Here is a 16196-nt window from a genome sequence, read left to right as displayed (position 1 = left end):
TTGTGTAGTGGGTTAAGCCACAGCCTGCAGCGCCAGCATCCCGTATCCGAAGGCCGGTTCGAGTCCTGGCCACTCTGCTTCTGACCCAGCTCCCTGCTAATGCGCCTGGGAAGGCAGGAGATGATGGACCAAGTCCTTGGGCCCCTGCCAGTCACAATGCAGACCAGGAGAGAGTTCCAGGCTCCTGGTCAGCCTGGCCCTGCCCTAGGCATTGTGGCCATTTGAGTAGTGAACCAGTGAACCAGTGCATCTCTCTCTCTCCCTCCCTCCTCCTGCTGCCGACTGTCTGGAGTAGCCACTTCTCCCACCCAGCGGGGGCTTCTGTCGCCTCCCATCTTGGAGCTCTCTCGGGCTCTAGAAGTGGCTTTCAGGGATCGCATATCTGAACAAGGACTCTGGAGCTGTTTCTTTCATCTTTTAGCCAGCAGCGCACTGGACACGAGCACTTCACAGCCTGCGCTGGCAGCTTGGTCGCCTGGGTTAGCGACCGCCGTGGCTCAGAGTCAGGTGCCCGGGGAGGCGAGCTCGGGCTGTGATGCCCTCTGGCAGCCTGGGCTGGGTTCCCCTGACGGCGCTGGGGGCCTTGGTGGTGGCAGGCGGTGGACAAAGTTAGGGATTTAAATTCTCAGCTTAGATCACGCTGAAAAATAAAATTCCTTATTTCTTCATAGGGCCAAGACTGCCGGAAGCCAAACCCAAAGTCTGATGTCATCGAAGTCTAAGGTACAAGCGAGTGGAATCCGGGATCTTGTTGGATGTCTGATGTCAAAGGTGAGGGGGTCACTGGGAAGGAGAGAGACTCCGAGCACTGGAATGGTGGCATTGGGCGGCTTCTGACCCTCGCACACCTCGCGCCCCCGCCACTGCCTCTCTGTCACCGCCGCATCTCTCTGTCCCCATCAGAGCCGGTTCCCTTTGTCAGCCGTGGACTTCGGGGAACTCGGCGCTGGCCACCGCCAGGGGGCAGCACTGCCTCCCCTCGCCGGCCCCTTCCCTGCTCACTGCTCACAGACTTCAGGGCCTCTCGCGCCCTTGAGTACGAGGCTCACCTGGGAGGAGGAGCCAAAGCAATGACAAGAATCTTGGCCAATGGGATGCGTCACACTCTGGGGACATGCTGAGGGCGTGGCTATCCGGACTTTTGGTCAGGTGGACTTCACCGGGGTCAGGCACCTGCAGAGCTGGTGGGTTCAACCCACCGGATGCAGCAGCGGGCGCGGCTCTCACGTTTGCTTAGCGCCGCTGCCTGGCCCCTGCCCCCCAGTCCGTGCAGTGAGGTCAGGGGGCTGCCATCTTCCTTGGGATTTTGTTGGGCGTGGGGGCTCCAAAGCCTTACAGGGACCGGAATATGGACGTGCGTTTATTCTGCGCCACCTGTTCAGCCACCCCCAGCACGGGACAGAGGGCTCTGCCTCCTCCAAGCCTTTTAGAACGAGTTTGCGTCATCTTGAGGACCACCGAGGGTGGAGAAGCCTGGTCCCTTGCAGTCACTGGGAATAGGGAGCCACGCTGGACGGCAGATGTGCAGCGGCTCAGGGACAAAACTGTTAGGGAGTGAGCAGGCAGAGGGCCGCCCGGCTCCGAGTCGTGCTGACACCTGCTAGTGGCCCGGACTAGCCGCTGCTGCCACGGGTGCGTTCCCTGTCCCCTGCCATCCCTGCAAGGACCCCGAGGGGAGGTGCAGGAGAAGCAGCGCATTGATAAGGGACCACCGCCCCTTTCTCTCTTCAAAAAAAGTTTTTAAAAAGATTTATTCCTTTATTTATTTATTTGAAAGGCAGAATTAAGGAGAGGCAGAGGCAGAGAGCGAGAGAGAGGGAGGTCTTCCATCCGCCAGTTCACTCCCCAATTGGCTGCAATGGCCAGAGCTGCGTCGATCTGAAGCCAGGAGCCAGGAGCTTCTTCCGGGTCTCCCACGTGGGTGCAGGGGCCCAAGGACTTGGACCATCTTCCACTGCTTTCCCAGGCCACAGCAGAGAGCTGGATGGAAAGTGGAGCAGCCGGGACTAGAACCGGCGCCCATGTGGGATGCCGGCCCTGCAGGCAGCGTTTTAATCCACTACGCCACAGCGCAGCCCCCTCCCCCCTGCCTTTTCTCTTGAATCTGCGCCCTGTGTAGAGGCCCTGGGGGTTGTGTCAGTACTGGCCGCTGGAGCAGCACCAGCCAAGAGGCCCCGCGGTGCTTTTGCTCTGCAAACCAGCGGCCACACTGCGAGAGGGTGTCTTTGAAATGGGCCCCTGAATTCAGGGGCCTCGTGGGACCCAGAAGACGTGCTTCGGGTGGGCGTGGCCGCTGCTCGGGGGATGCCGCAGCCACAGTGTGGCGTGAGCGCAGTCCCAAGGCCTCCGGATCTCTACAAAGTTTCCTGCTCGTGGTGTACCTGGGATGGAGTTAGCTTATCCAGGTCTTCGTGGACGGGGAGCTCCAAGTGCAGTGGACAGGGGTGGGCGCTGGGTCACCACCGCGGGGAGCTACGTGCCCTTGTCCAGTTTCCATGCAGAGCCATCCCGGGACCTGAGGGCCTGCAGGGCCGGGCAGGGCAGGTGCCCTGCCAGCTACGTATGTGGATGGTGTTTCTTCCAGCATTCCCCAAGGGATGGAGAGAAGGGACCACGCAGCCTCTGGGAAGAACAAGGGTCAGGAAGGAGGGAAATTGACGGTCTTCCTCCCCCTGACACAAAAGGCAGGCCGGCGAGAGCAGAGCCAAGCCCAGGAACCTGTGCACACCCAGCACGCGGCGGATCAGGAACTCAGACGACAGTGGCCAGGGGGGCGGCCGCCAGCAGCGGTTCAACAGAGAATGAGGCGTGTTGGAGAAGTGCGGAGACCAAGGGAAAGCATCTGGGGCCTCAGAGGTGCGGGAGCTGGGGGAGGGGTGCAAATTCCCAGGAAGCAATCTGCTCACAGTCAGAGCCAGTGGAGAATTTCCGTGGGAACACAGTGGGAGGAGGCTGGCGCCGAGGTCTTTGGCCTCTGACTCTCCCAGCTGCTTGGGGCCAACAGAGAAGGCAGAGAGCGACGCTGCGCTTTGCTTTCTGCTCAGTTGCCCTCCTCCCCGCCCCGCCTTGGGGGAGGACGCTCTTGGTTCCCTAGCAAATGTTCGCCCTTGTGTCTGCAGCCATAGGCTCTTTGGTTGAGCCATCTTGGTCCCCAGGGGCTCACAGGGGCAAGCCCGAGGCTCCTCCCGGACCCCCGGCATCAGCAGGCAAGAAGGGAGGTGCTGGGTGGGCAGGAAACCATGGGTGGATGGGTGTGTTCCAGCTGGGAGCATACGAGTGGATTTAGAATTTGGGAGGGAGGGTGGTTGGGTCGCCCTTCAATCTCCCATGTTTGGGAGGAAAAATTCCTAAAAAAAAACCCATAGCAACAAGACAGGTGCAGCCCTCTGGGGCCACTCGGTGGCTGAAGATGCTGAGTGCGGAGGAGGCGCGGGCTGCAGGGCCGGGAAAGACAGAATGGGGCGGGAGAGGGAGTCGCGGGGCCCGCGGTGCCGGCACAGCCTGCACAGAAGTGAGTGCTGGGGCCGTCACACCAATTCTGTCACCTTTTTACACCCCGAAGCTTCGTCTGATTATGTGTTCAAGTCCCAAGGCCAGGACTCCGAAGCCTCGCGTGCAGAGTCAAGTCAGAGTCCTCGCTGCTCCGATGCCATCGCCGGTCTTTGAAGGTGGCCTCCAGACGGCCGCGGTGTGGAACACGCTGGTCAGCGGGCAGCTGCTCACAGAAACCCTGCCGCCACATCGGCCTCGTGTTTCAGCTTAAAAGAAAAATCTGTCACCTTTTCCCATTCCTGTCCAGTGCAAGGTCTGCTTGACTCGACGTGTGTGTTCGTCAGTGCGGTTGCGACGGAGCGAGGGAAGTGAAGGAGATAAACGGGAGGGCGAGAGACAGAGGAGGATATTCCAGGAAGTTTGTGGGAAAAGATAAGCTTACATTGGTGCAACATTTTTAAAATGCACGCATTGGTTTCTGTAAATGAATTTTCACAAACTTATTTATGATTTTTTAAATTTGAAGGCAGAGAGCGAGCGCACGCGCAAGAGAGAGAGGGAGAAAGAGAGATCTTTCTCTGATTCACTCCTCAGATGACTGCAACAGCTGGGGCTGGGCCAGACCAAAGCAGGAGCCGGGAATTCCACCCACCAGCAGGGACCCCCTGAGCCGTCACCTGCTGCCTTCCAGGGTGCTAATCAGCCGAGAGCTGGAGTTGGAAGCCGAGCCAAATCTTGATTCTGTGCCTTGTGCTAGCACGGGGGCGCTCTTGGGCCCCGGCCAGTCCTGCTGGGGTTGCCACCATCGAGGGACGAGTGGTCAGCCAGACATATCCTCTGGTCCAAGGAAGGGTGGCCCTCCCACCGCCATCCTGGGCACAGACCTGGACGCCTCCTGCCTGGGACCGGGCTGGTCTGAGCCTTCTGTGGTGGTGGTTGGGGGAGGCAGGGCAGAGGAGGCTCAGACGGGAGGACCCAGCACACCACTGAGGACGAGAGAGGCCTGGACACCAGGGCTGGCAGGCCGAGGTGGAGGTGGAGCAGCCTGGAGCAGAGACGGCAGGCTGGGCAGAGGGCTGCACAGCCATGGGGAGCCTCTGGCATGGCCCTAGAGGGGAGCAGGAAGGCTGGGAGGGAGCCTGAGGCTGACATGGGCTCCTTCCCCACCCTGGGAATCCTCTCAATCCCCAGTGTTGTCCAGGAGCTGCCCAGGCCCTGGCAGTGCCCACCTCTGCACCCCAAGCCCCCCGTTCTGCACGCATGGCCTTGGGGGCCAGGGTGAGAACCTGCTCTCCGGGACAGAGCCTAGTCCAGAGCTTTCCCAGCGACCTCTCCGTGGAGACCTCGGTCCTTGTGAGTTGGTGATTTTGAAGGAGACGGGGGAGGTGGTGGCAGCTGGGAGAGCTGAGGATGGGGGTTGCCCAGACACGGGCTGACTCACACCAGGCCAACCCCGACACAAAGGTCGGGTCTGGAGAGCATGCACATGGACTGGGGGAGTCGTGCAGACCCCAAATTCAGGGGCCGTCAGCCCCCAGGAACCCTGCTCTCAGGAGAGCCCAGCCTGATGGGAGAGTCTTTGTCACCGACCCTCCCAGGGCCCTCTCAAGGCTCAGAGCCTGGGATGGGAAGGGCTCTGGGTTGGGTGCTGTGTTGCACCTGCGGCAGGGTTAAAAGCCAGATCCAAAGCACTTCCATGGGCTCACATCTCACCCGCAATCACTTTTCCTGCATCTGGTCTACCCAGCAAATCGTAAAAGAAGACAATATCCCGCAGGTATAGAACGAATGAGGGGTGTTGTACCCAGTTCCAGAGGCCCCTACAGCAAGCAAAGTTGAGGGCTGTGTGGGGGCGGAGCTGCCCCTCCAGGGAACAGACTCGATTTGCATATCTGCAGACCAGGATTATTTTGATTGCTGTGGGTCATGTACAAGCTCCAAGATAGTAAAGTCTGGAAGCAAATCCTCTCCCCATCACCACGGTGGGCTCGCAGCAAAGTGTAATTTTCCACGGGAGACACCCAGTAATCTTTTTTCTTATTGCAAATTTCCTTAAGACACCAAGAGGAATATTTTTTTTCTCTTGGTATCTGGTGAAAATGGATGAGTTTGCAGCAAGCCTGGGGCAAGAAGTGAAGTTGTGATCGCCTGGTTATTCATGAGCAGATGTGTCTGGGTTCCCGAAGTTTGTCTTCATCTTTTACTTTAGTGATTACAAAAATCCTCGCCTAAGGGTTTTCGGAGGCTTTCTGGCCATCGCTGTGGCCCCAGAGCTTACCTTGTAAGCTCTGTCAGTAGGGGTGGTCGGCTCCCTCCTCTCTATCCCCCGCTCAGGGTGAAGGGGACTTGGAGAGGTGCACCTGCCTCCTAGGTGGAGCGCCCCGAGCTCCCTAGGGCTAACGGCTGTCCAGGGTGTTAGAGCGAGGTAGGGAGCTGCCTTGGAAGCCGAACTGTCTCTGATGCTTCCAGCTGCGGGAGGATTGTGCACGGCTCTCGTGAGAGCAAGCTGAGCCCCTAGGGCACGGGCAGGCCCTCCCTGGGAGAGCTCTTGAGAATGTCCCCACTTAGCCCAGCTCGCGGTCACCCTCAGATGGTCACCCTGCTCCGGTCCATCTGCCCAGCTCCCTCCGTGATGCACCTTCAAGAAGGGGCCTTGGGACAGGTGTTTGGCACAGTGGTTAAGATGCCCCATGGGATACCCATATCCGATATCAGGGGGCCTGGGTCAAGTCCCGGCTCTGCTTTCAACCTCAGCCTCCTGCTAAGGCCCATCCTGGGAGGCAGCAGGTGATGGCTAAAGTGGTCAGGTCTCTGCCACCTCTGGATGGAGTTCAGGGCTCCTGGCTTCAGCCTTGCCAAGCTGTGGCTGTTGCAAGCATTCGGGGATCGGACCAGGGGATGGAGGAGGTTTCACTGTTTTTTTGCCTTTCGAGTAAATAAAAATAAACAAGCAAATAAATCAAAGTAAAAAAGATGATCTAGAACAGGGGCCTCCTCCCGCGATGTCTGCAGGTACAAAGGCGTTTCTCCTCTGCTCCCAGGCCCCAGGATCCCCACTCCTGCAAAGAAGTTTAGGAGAGAGTCTGTCCTGGCCCCCTGTAGTCCTCAGGATATCCTTCCAGGGTTCAGAAACTTCCAGTGTTGATCTCATTTTATGAATGAGGACGCCGAGTCTCAGCAGGTGAAGCGCCTTGCTCGGGGACACCCAGGACAGCGGCAGAGCAGGCTCTGTCCCCTGGCCTGCCTGCCATGCCAGCACCACCTCCCCGCTCTGGGCTGCAAAGCTAGTCGGGAGTTTCTGACTGTGAGTTCTCACAGGGGGGTTTCTCACACGCAGCCCCCGGCCCTGGGAAGGGCCGGCTTTCCGCTTCTCAGCCTGGAGCCAGTCTCTCGTCCGTCTTTGCACAGGACAGATGCTGGGAGGCCCCCCTCTGCCCCTGGCCTGCCTGGAGAAAGGCAGGAAGTACGGGGAAGGGTGGTGGCCCCTCTGCAGCTCCCCACTTCTGCCCCTGGTGACCATGACCATGGCCTTAGCAGAACCAGTGGCCCCAGGGAGGACCACTCACAAGAGGAGGAGTGGCGGGGTAGGGGTGGGGACTAGGGGAAGGCCGAGGGTCACTTCCGGTGTGTAGGATTTGAGGCATCTTGTTTCCAGAACGTCTTAGGGAAGGGGTCTTACAGGTCATTAGATTCACTCTCAGGTTTGGGGGAAAAACATTCTTAAAGAATCATTTGGGGAGGAGCTGGATAGAACCATGACCTTGAAGGCAGAGCGTGGGAACAGGGGCGCAAAAGCCCCAGGGACACTGGCGCCTAGGGGACAGCTGAGGGCCCCAGGTTTGGGAGGGAAGAGAGGAGGGGCAGAGAGGGAGGAGGAGCTGAAAGCATGGTGAGAGGCGTACAAGGTGGGGGTGTATGTTTGAAGTGCTAGGAATGGTGGTGGCATTGGGCGCTGTGGCTGAGAAAGGGAGGTGGAGGTGACTGGGGGCTCCTTGGTGGTGCTGGCCAGAGACACTTCTGGGTGTGGGGTACAGAGCCCAGATGGTGGCAAGGACAAAGAGGAGTGAATGGGGGGGTCAACAGCCCCTTGGAGGAGCTTGGCTGGAAGCTTAGGGTGGACACTTGTTCAGGGCAAGGGGTAGGGCATTGCTTTCATAGCTAAAGAGAGCTGGTTATGCCTTTGGGTCCAAGGAGACATCCCAGGGGTTGATGTACAGTGAGAGAGGCGGTTGCCAGATGGGGTGAGGGATTTTGGAGGGATGGACTCCAGCTCACCTTGGTGCAGGGCAGGGAAGTTGGGAGACAGCGTCAGGGAAACAGGGCTGTTCTGAGGTTGGGCCATGGAGAGGCCAAATGTCTGCCTTGGGACATTGCTGATCTTGGTCATGGGTGATCCATCAAGTGATCCCAGAGCTTACATGCCCTCCAGCCACGGAAAGTCTGTTGTCATAGCAACAAACAATCTATTGCTGCCCAACAGATCACCTTCCAGCCCTGACCGCAAACCACTTGCTCTCAGTCTCCATTCTGGTGGCTGGCGGGGCTCAGCCAGGAGGCTCTTCCGCTGGGCGTGGCTGCTGGCTATTGGGAGCCTGGCTGGGCAGCAACCTGGGAGATGGGTGCCCTGGCTGTCAGGTGAGGCCTCCCGCCCTCCAGGAGGTCTCTCTCCACATGGGCTTGGCAGCAGGAGAGGCCGACTTGACACAATGGCTGGTTCTGAGAGAGCAGAAGAACATGCAAGGTGTCTCAGGTGCCAGAAATCAACAGTTTCACTGCCTCTGTGTTCTGCTGGCCACAGCAAGTCTCAGGGGGCTGGGACTCCAGGACAGAGGACTTGGCAGCTGGCCTTGATGTGGAGGGCTACAAAGTGAGTGTGGGAGGGCACAGGCAGAGGGGATGGGGAAGGGGGAGGGGGAGGGGGAAGGAAGCCCCAGACCCCAGCACATCTCTAGGGCAGGTGTTCTGTCTGAATACTCGCTTTCAGATTCAGGCAAACATTTTGCTATAATCTGCAATGAAAATACAAGGGTGCTTTAAAACCTTCATGGAAAATGCATAATTTCTTTTTTTTCAAAGATTATTTATTTGAAAGGCAGAGTTATAGAGAGGCAAAGAGAGGGAGAGAGCAAGAGAGCGAGAGTGAGAATGAGAGAGAGAGAGAGAGAGAGAGAGAGATCTTCCATCCACTGGTTCACTCTCCAAGTGGCCACAACAGCCAGAGCTGAGCCAATCCGAAGCCAGGAGCCAGGAGCTTCTTCTGGTTCTCCCATGCACGGGCAGGGCCCCAAGGACTTGGGCCATCCTCTACTGCTTTCCCAGGCCACAGCAGAGAGCTGGATCAGAAGTGGAGTAGCCAGCACTCGAACCGGCGCCCATATGGGATGCCAGCACCGCAGGTGGCGGTTTTACCCGCTACACCACAGCTCTGAGTAATTTCTTTAAATTCCCATTTTCCATAAGCTTTTCAAAGTGCACTTGCATCTTACACTTTTTAAAAAGCTCAGTGAATGTGAATTAAATGTAAAAAATCATTTTAAAGGAATGAATTATCATGTTCTTTTATTATATAAATGTGCACTCACTGATAAGTTTGCAAAATGACAGTTTATGGAGAGGGAAAGTGGATCCGCCTACAGTTCTACTCCCTCACGAATCTGCACAGTCAGGGTGGGGGCCACCTGCAGACTCTGGGACCTGCAGGCTGGAAGCCGACCTGGGAGCTTCAGAACCAGTGTCCCTTTTCTGAGTTCTTGAAAGATGCAGGTGGCGCCCAGGGAATGATCCCCGAAACTCACGGAGCGCACCTTGGGCTGGCGCGGGAACTCTAGAGGGTGTTTGGCTCACACCTCATTTCCTGGATGTCTGTTCTGCTAGGCTTTGAGGGTTCAAACATGGACGAGAGTCCCCTGACCCCTGCTCTCGAGCTGTTTAGGATAGAATGGGAGATACCTGGGTGGGAAGGGGATTCCAGTTCCTCACAGAGGGGCCTGCGGGAGAGGGTGCATGGGGCACCCCAGGATACTTGGAGCGGGAAGGGCTAAGTGTTTCCTGTATACACACACACACATGTACACACCTGCACACACACACAGGTACACAGATGCACGTGCACACACACATGTGTACACACATGTGCACACACACACACACACACGGAGGGTTGAAACATGGTCAGGGTTACACCAGGGCAAGAGGGAAAAGGGACAGATGTGAACAGACCCAAGCTGCAAGCTGATGAGAAAGGAATTCATAAAGCAGTGTCCTGATGCTAGCTGTGCCTCAGGCGTTTGGCTGATTTTCAGATGGGAATTTTATCCTTTTAAAAAACCTGGTTTATGGTTAAAACAAGTACCCCAAACTGCACTTGGACCATCTTCTGCTGCTTTCCCAGGTGCATCAGCAGGGAGCTGGGTCGGAAGTGGAGCAGCCGGGCCTTGAACTGGTGCCCATATAGGATGCCGGTGTCGCAAATGGAAGCGCGTTTTTCTGCCCAAGTCCATTTCATGCTCAAGTTGAATCACTCCCTTGCATTTATTATTTCAAGAATAAAAGGCTTCAATAATTAATGATGGTGAAAGCTATTAATTTTATGATGACAAACAATAATTAAGAACTTTAAATAGCTGAGTAGGGAAATAGATGGATCGTTAATGCAAATATTAAGACAGAATGGATCTGCTGGATAATCTTAGGACAATATTATAGACTCACGAGCTTATAAAATTTAAATAACAATAGAAGGCAGAATAATAGAGATCCAATTATCCTATAAATATGATCTTTGTAGAAGTTTTAAAGAAGTAGCATTCCTTCCAGAAAATAAAATCCCTGGAGTCTGGAGTTGTGACACAGCAGGTTAAGCTGCTGCCTGCTACGCCAGCATTAATATGAGCGTCGGTTCGAGTCCCGGCTGCTCCACTTCCAGTCCAGCTCTCTGCTAATGACCTGGAAAAGCAGTAGAAGATGGTTTAAGTGCTTGGGCCCCTGCACCCATGTGGGAGACCCAGATGGAGCTCCAGGCTACTGGCCTCAGCTTCGCCCAGACCCAGCATTGCAACCATTTGGGAAGTGAACGAGCGGATGGAAGATGTCTCTCTCCCTCTCTCCCCCTCCCCCCTTCCCCTCTCCCCGTCCTTCTCCCCCTCCCCTCCCCCTCCCCCTCCTCTGTAACTCTGCCTTTCAGGTAAGTGTAATAACGGGAATAAGTAACGGGAAAACACCCAAATCCCTTTAAGAGCTCTTGCTCACAGCTTACAGGTTACGTCCATTTAGACCATGAGTGCTTCCAGCACAAGTCCTCTCTGAGAACGCCTCTCTGTCCAAGGCAAAGAGGGAAAAGCCCACCGTCAAGTGTGACATGCACGGTGCAGCCGCCAGAGCCACCTGGGCTGGAGATGGAGAGCGTGGTGAAGAGAAGCCGGCGCACCGGCGCGCCGACGCGACGTAGCTCAGAACCACAGAGAGGGCCACGGCGCTTTAGGAGGGCAAGTCCTCACCCTCGGGCTGTTGAGTCCCTGGAGGCTCAAATGTAGGCAGATGCACACAGGAACAGGTGCTGTGGACGGCTGCCCAGCGCCAGGAGTGGACGTTTCTAGAAGCGCAGTAGCAGAAACTTTTATCTGAATAATGTTTAATGTGCACAGACAGATCAAGTCCATTATCCAACAGGCTGGCTGGCTGCACACACACACACACACACACAGAGAGAGAGAGAGAGAGAGAGAGAGAGAGAGAATCTGCCATTGGCTAGTTCATTCCCCAAATGCCTACAACATCCAGGGCTGGACCAGGACAAAGGCAGGTGCCAGGCAGTCAATCTAGGTCTCTCACGGGTGGGAGGGGCCCCAAGGATTTGAGCTGTCACCCTGCCTCCCAGGGTGCTCATCAGCAGGAAGCTGGATAGAAGCTGAGGAGCCAGGACTCGAACCAGGCCCCCCAATACGGGAAGTGGACACCCCCAGTGGTGACCTCCCTGCAGCCCCCAGCACCTGCCCCTGAGCAGGGGTCTTGTGAAGCCTGGTGGGAGCGCAGCAGAGAAGCCCCCGGGTGACCTGGCACAGACAGTGCTGGGGGGTTGGCATTCTTGCTCAGAAATCTGTCGGCATTTTAAACTGGGTGCTGGGGCCGGCGCTGTGGCACAGTGGGCTAAGCCTCCACCTGCGGTGCCAGCACCCCGTATGGGCGCCAGTTCAAGTCCTGGCTGCTCCATTTCTGATGAGGCTCCCTGCTAACGTACCTGGGAAAGCAGTGGAGGATGGCCCAAGGGCTTGGGTCCTGCACCCATGTGGGAGACCAAGATGAAGCTCCTGGCTTTGGCCTGGCCCAGTCCTGGGAACTGGAGGATGGAAAATTCTCCCTCTCTCTCCCTCTCTCCCTCTCTCCCTCTCTCTGTCTGTCTTGCTTCCTCTCTCTGTGACTCTGCCTTTCAAATAAAATAAAGAATAAACTTTTCAAAAAACACTGGATGCTAACATCTGTGATGATAAAATCATAGCAGTGTTTCCTTTCTGGATGATAACATTTTAGATTTATTCCTGGATCTCAGAAGTCTGTTCTGTGATGGCGAGGGCTGCCCTGGGCTGTGCTTGTGGGGGTATCCGCAGAGCAGTGAGGGCTGGGGGGACACTGACACTGTGGGGGCCTGGCTTGGGCCCCTGGGACTGAGATTGAAGGCTCCCCCAAACCCATGTTCTTGCACATAACATACGCTCATTCCATCTGCTGACATCCCAAAGTTTAGCTCAGCCCAATGTGACTGTAAAAGCCCGGAATCCACAGCCTTGTCTGAGGCTCAAAGCAAACGCCCTTGGCTGTGAACCTGCAGATCAGAAGCAAGTTACCAACTTGAAGATGCGACAATGAAGCAGGCAAAGGGTGTGCATGTCTATGCTAAACAGGGAGGACAGGCTGGCGCCGCGGCTCACTAGGCTAATCCTCCGCCTTGCGGCGCCGGCACACCGGGTTCTAGTCCCGGTCGGGGCGCCGGATTCTGTCCCGGTTGCCCCTCTTCCAGGCCAGCTCTCTGCTGTGGCCAGGGAGTGCAGTGGAGGATGGCCCAGGTGCTTGGGCCCTGCACCCCATGGGAGACCACGAGAAGCACCTGGCTCCTGGCTTCAGATCAGCACAGTGCGCTGGCCGCAGCAGCCATTGGAGGGTGAACCAACGGCAAAGGAAGACCTTTCTCTCTGTCTCTCTCTCTCACTGTCCACTCTGCCTGTCAAACAAACAAACAAACAAACAGGGAGGACAAGGATTAATCAGGCCAAGAGAGAACTGAAACCCTGCCAGGCAAATATGAAGTCCAGCATCCGGGACACTCCGTGCAGGGGCTGGGCTCCCAATGGAGTGAGCAGCTCCGCCCCTCCATCTCTGCAGCTCGCAGCCCAGCCTTGTATGTGAGAAGTCCGAGCCTCTCTGCAAGACATTGCCCTGGTGGAAGCTCCTTGTGGTGACTTCTCCCTGTGCAGGCCCCTCGTGGAGCAGAAACAGGCTGTGCGGTCTGGGAGGGGCCTCCGTGCCTCCACGGATGGCCCTGCCCCTCTCTGTCCAGGCAGCTGCGCCCTGAGCCTGCGCACCACTGTTGGCAACCTTCCCCACTGGCCTGCGGCGCTGCTTACGGCTTCCTCAGTGGTCAGCACCACGTGGATGACCTAGATCTGCTGCCGGCAGGAGCCTGGCCTGGAGCTCCTTCGTGAAGGGATTCTGCCCTGGAAGTTCTCTGGAATGTATTTCTCCTCCTTCTCCTCCTCCTCCTTCTTCTTTAATACTTATTTATTTAAAGGCAGATTTATAGAGAAGCAGAGGCAGAGAGAGAGAGAGAGAGAGAGAGATGTCTTCCATCTGCTGGTTCACTCTCTAAATGGCCTCAATGGCCAGGGCTGGGCCAGGCCGAAGCCAAGAGCCAGGAGCTTCTTCCAGGTCTCCAATGCAGGTGCAGGGGCCCAAGGACTTGGGCCATCTTCTACTGCTTTCTCAGGCCATAGCTGAGAGCTGGAACAGGAAGTGGAGCAGCCAGGACTCGAACCCGCACCCTTATGGGATGCTGGCACTGCAGGTGGTGACTTTCCCTGCTAAGCCACAGAGTCAGCCCCTGAATTTGCATTATGCTAGTTGAGGCTCATGCCGAGGGTGGAGAAAGAATTCACTAGAGCAGGTAGAGTGAGCCGAGATAGATTTCTCCAACACATAACAAGGAAGCAGTGGGCAACAGGTCAGGCAGGGGCTGACCACTGCTGCATTTGGGACTGTGATCTAAGGGTGCACCTGTACCTGGAGTCCCTTCCTGGTTAGAGTGACGGCTACCAAGCAGAGGGCACACGATCCAAGAAGCATCCTTGTAACTGCAGTATTTTCCCAAGTGGGGTGAGTTTCCCAGGCAGGTGATTTGCATCTCTGGACCGAGCTGGGAAGCTTGTATTACCTTTAGCTTAGGGTCTCCACCAGATGCCCTGTGGCCACCTTCCACTCGTGTCTCAGGCTGCCCCTCCCTTCATGGGCACCTGAGGCACAGAAGTTTGCTGGCAACTTATCCTCACAGCTTGGGGTGGTTTTTTTTTTTTTTTTTTTTTTTTTTGAAAAATTCTATATTATACTTTTGTTTCTGGCAAACATTTTCACTGGATATAAAATCCTGAATTAGAAGATTCCTCTCCCTTCCCTGTTTAACAGTTTCACTGTTCCATCCCATTCCATACTGTCTTGCATACTTTGTAACGAGAAGTCGGCTGTCATTTGTTGGGAGTCTGTAAGTGAAACGTAAAACTCAGCCAGATGCTCACATTGTCTGTCATTAGGAAAACGCAAAAACAGACAAAGGAGATCTACGAATCTGTTAGAATCGCCGAGTCTAGAACTCTGACGAGACTGCATGCTGGTGAGGGTGTAGAGCAGCAGGAACTCTCTTTTTTCCTGACTAGAATGAAAAATGGTACAACCAGCTTGGAAGACAGTTTTACAGTTTCTTTTAAAAAATATTTATTTATGTATTTGAAAGGCTGAATTATGGGGCGGGGGAGAGATCAATCTTCCATCCACTGGTTCACTCCCTAAATGGCTGCAATGGTCAGGGTGGCTAAGGCCAAAGCCAGGAGCCTGAAACTCCATCCAGGTCCCCCATGTGGGCGGCAGGGGCCTATACCCTTGGGACATCTGTCGCTCCCCCTCTTCGTGGAGGAACGACACAGGACCCTGCGCTGTTCTTTCATCTGCTCGGCCCTCCCCGGGTTTGCTGCTGGTTCTTCCCGGGTTGGCTACCATCCCTTCCACCTCCATGGAAGGGCGGTTCCCCCTGCCACATTCCCCACTTCCGCGGGGGAGCGGCACACCGCCGGCCGGCTCTCTCGGGGGCTGCACAGGTGTTCCTTCAGATAGATGTTCCTGGTGCATGTTGTCTCTCTCCTCCTTTATAGTCCTCTTCCACCAATCCCAACTCTGCTACCCACACGCCAAGTACACTGCTCTCCTCCAATCAGGAGCAGGATCAGCTCCTGAAGGTCATCACTCAAGTTGGCAAGAGGCAGCTGCGTAGAAGCTGTTTCCTCCTCTCCCAGCGCCATATTGTGGGAGAGCAGATGCATAGAATAAGTCTTAATTCCAGTAACTTAGTCTAGTCCGAGTTGCTCCCCACAGTCCTCTGCTGCTGCTTTCCTAGGTGCAGTAGCAGGGAGCTGGATCAGAAGTGGAACAGCCGGGACCCAAACTGGTGCTCGTACGGGAGGCCAGCATTGCAGGCGCTGGTGTAACCTGCTGTGCTACCACAGTACCAGCCCCTATAGGTTTTTTTTTTTTTTTCCAAAAAAAATTTTATTTGAGACAAAGGGGCTGGGAGGAGAAGAAAGGGGGGAGGAAAGAGAGAGAGAGAGAGAGAGAGAGAGAGAGAGTCTCATATTCTGGATCACTTCCCAAACACAATTTCTTACAAAAGTAAACACTTAGCATAGGATCCAGTAGTTGTTCCCTGTGGTATTTGCTCAATTATGTTGGAATTTACATGCACACAAGCACCTACACACAAATGCTTATGTTGCAGCCTTCGTTGCCAAAACATGGAAGCAAACAACAAGATGTGCTTCAGCAGGTGATGGATAAATAGACTGAACCCCAAACCGAGAGACACCATTAAAAAAAAAGAGCTACTGAGCCATGAAAAGACCCGGAGGAAACTTCAGCGACTTAACTGCTTCTTACTTAGACAAAGAGGCTGACCCGGGGAAAGCTGCACACTACGATCCCAGCCCTACGGCGTTCGGGAAAGGGCAAGACCATGGAGACGGTGGGAAGAGAAGCGGCTGCCGTGGGTTAGGGAGAGGGAGGGATGAGTAGAGAGGGCTTTGGGGACAATAAAACCCCTCTCCGTGTGCTCCATGTCCTTGGCGTCATGCAGAACGCAGGATGCCAGGGTGAACCCTGACTGTGGCAACGTGCTGAGCACAGCCTTCCCAAATCCACCTACTGAAACCCTGCCCCAGGGTGATGGCAGGTCAGGCCTCTGGGGGTGGTGATCATGAGGGCTCCACTGCGTGGGATGAGTGCCCTGATGAGGGAGACCCCCAGAGGGTCCTTGTCCCTGTGTCACGTGGAGGTTCAGCAAGGAGACTGCCTACGGGCAAGCGCACCCACACCAGACCCTGAGTGGACAGCATCTTGGTTTTGCCTTTCCCAGCCTCCAAAAGCCCGGAAAATCAGTTCCTGTTGTTTATAAACTC

The 16196-nt window shown here is 55.7% G+C and overlaps 1 long non-coding RNA gene across 1 annotated transcript; it reads left to right on the top strand.

The window, feature by feature from the left end:
- The first annotated feature begins 666 nt into the window (after window positions 1-666).
- Window positions 667-3992, top strand: LOC149123628 (uncharacterized). Its single transcript, XR_016216327.1, has 3 exons — window positions 667-771; window positions 2685-2856; window positions 3563-3992. It is a non-coding gene; the product is annotated as an uncharacterized LOC149123628 (long non-coding RNA).
- Window positions 3993-16196: the final 12204 nt, after the last annotated feature.

This window comes from Oryctolagus cuniculus, chromosome 11 (assembly GCF_051225735.1).
Source record: "Oryctolagus cuniculus isolate XC-2025 breed Fujian yellow rabbit chromosome 11, ASM5122573v1, whole genome shotgun sequence".
Taxonomy (NCBI): domain Eukaryota; kingdom Metazoa; phylum Chordata; class Mammalia; order Lagomorpha; family Leporidae; genus Oryctolagus; species Oryctolagus cuniculus.
Note: the sequence above shows the minus strand (reverse complement) of the source record. Positions and strands in the feature narration are given on the sequence as shown.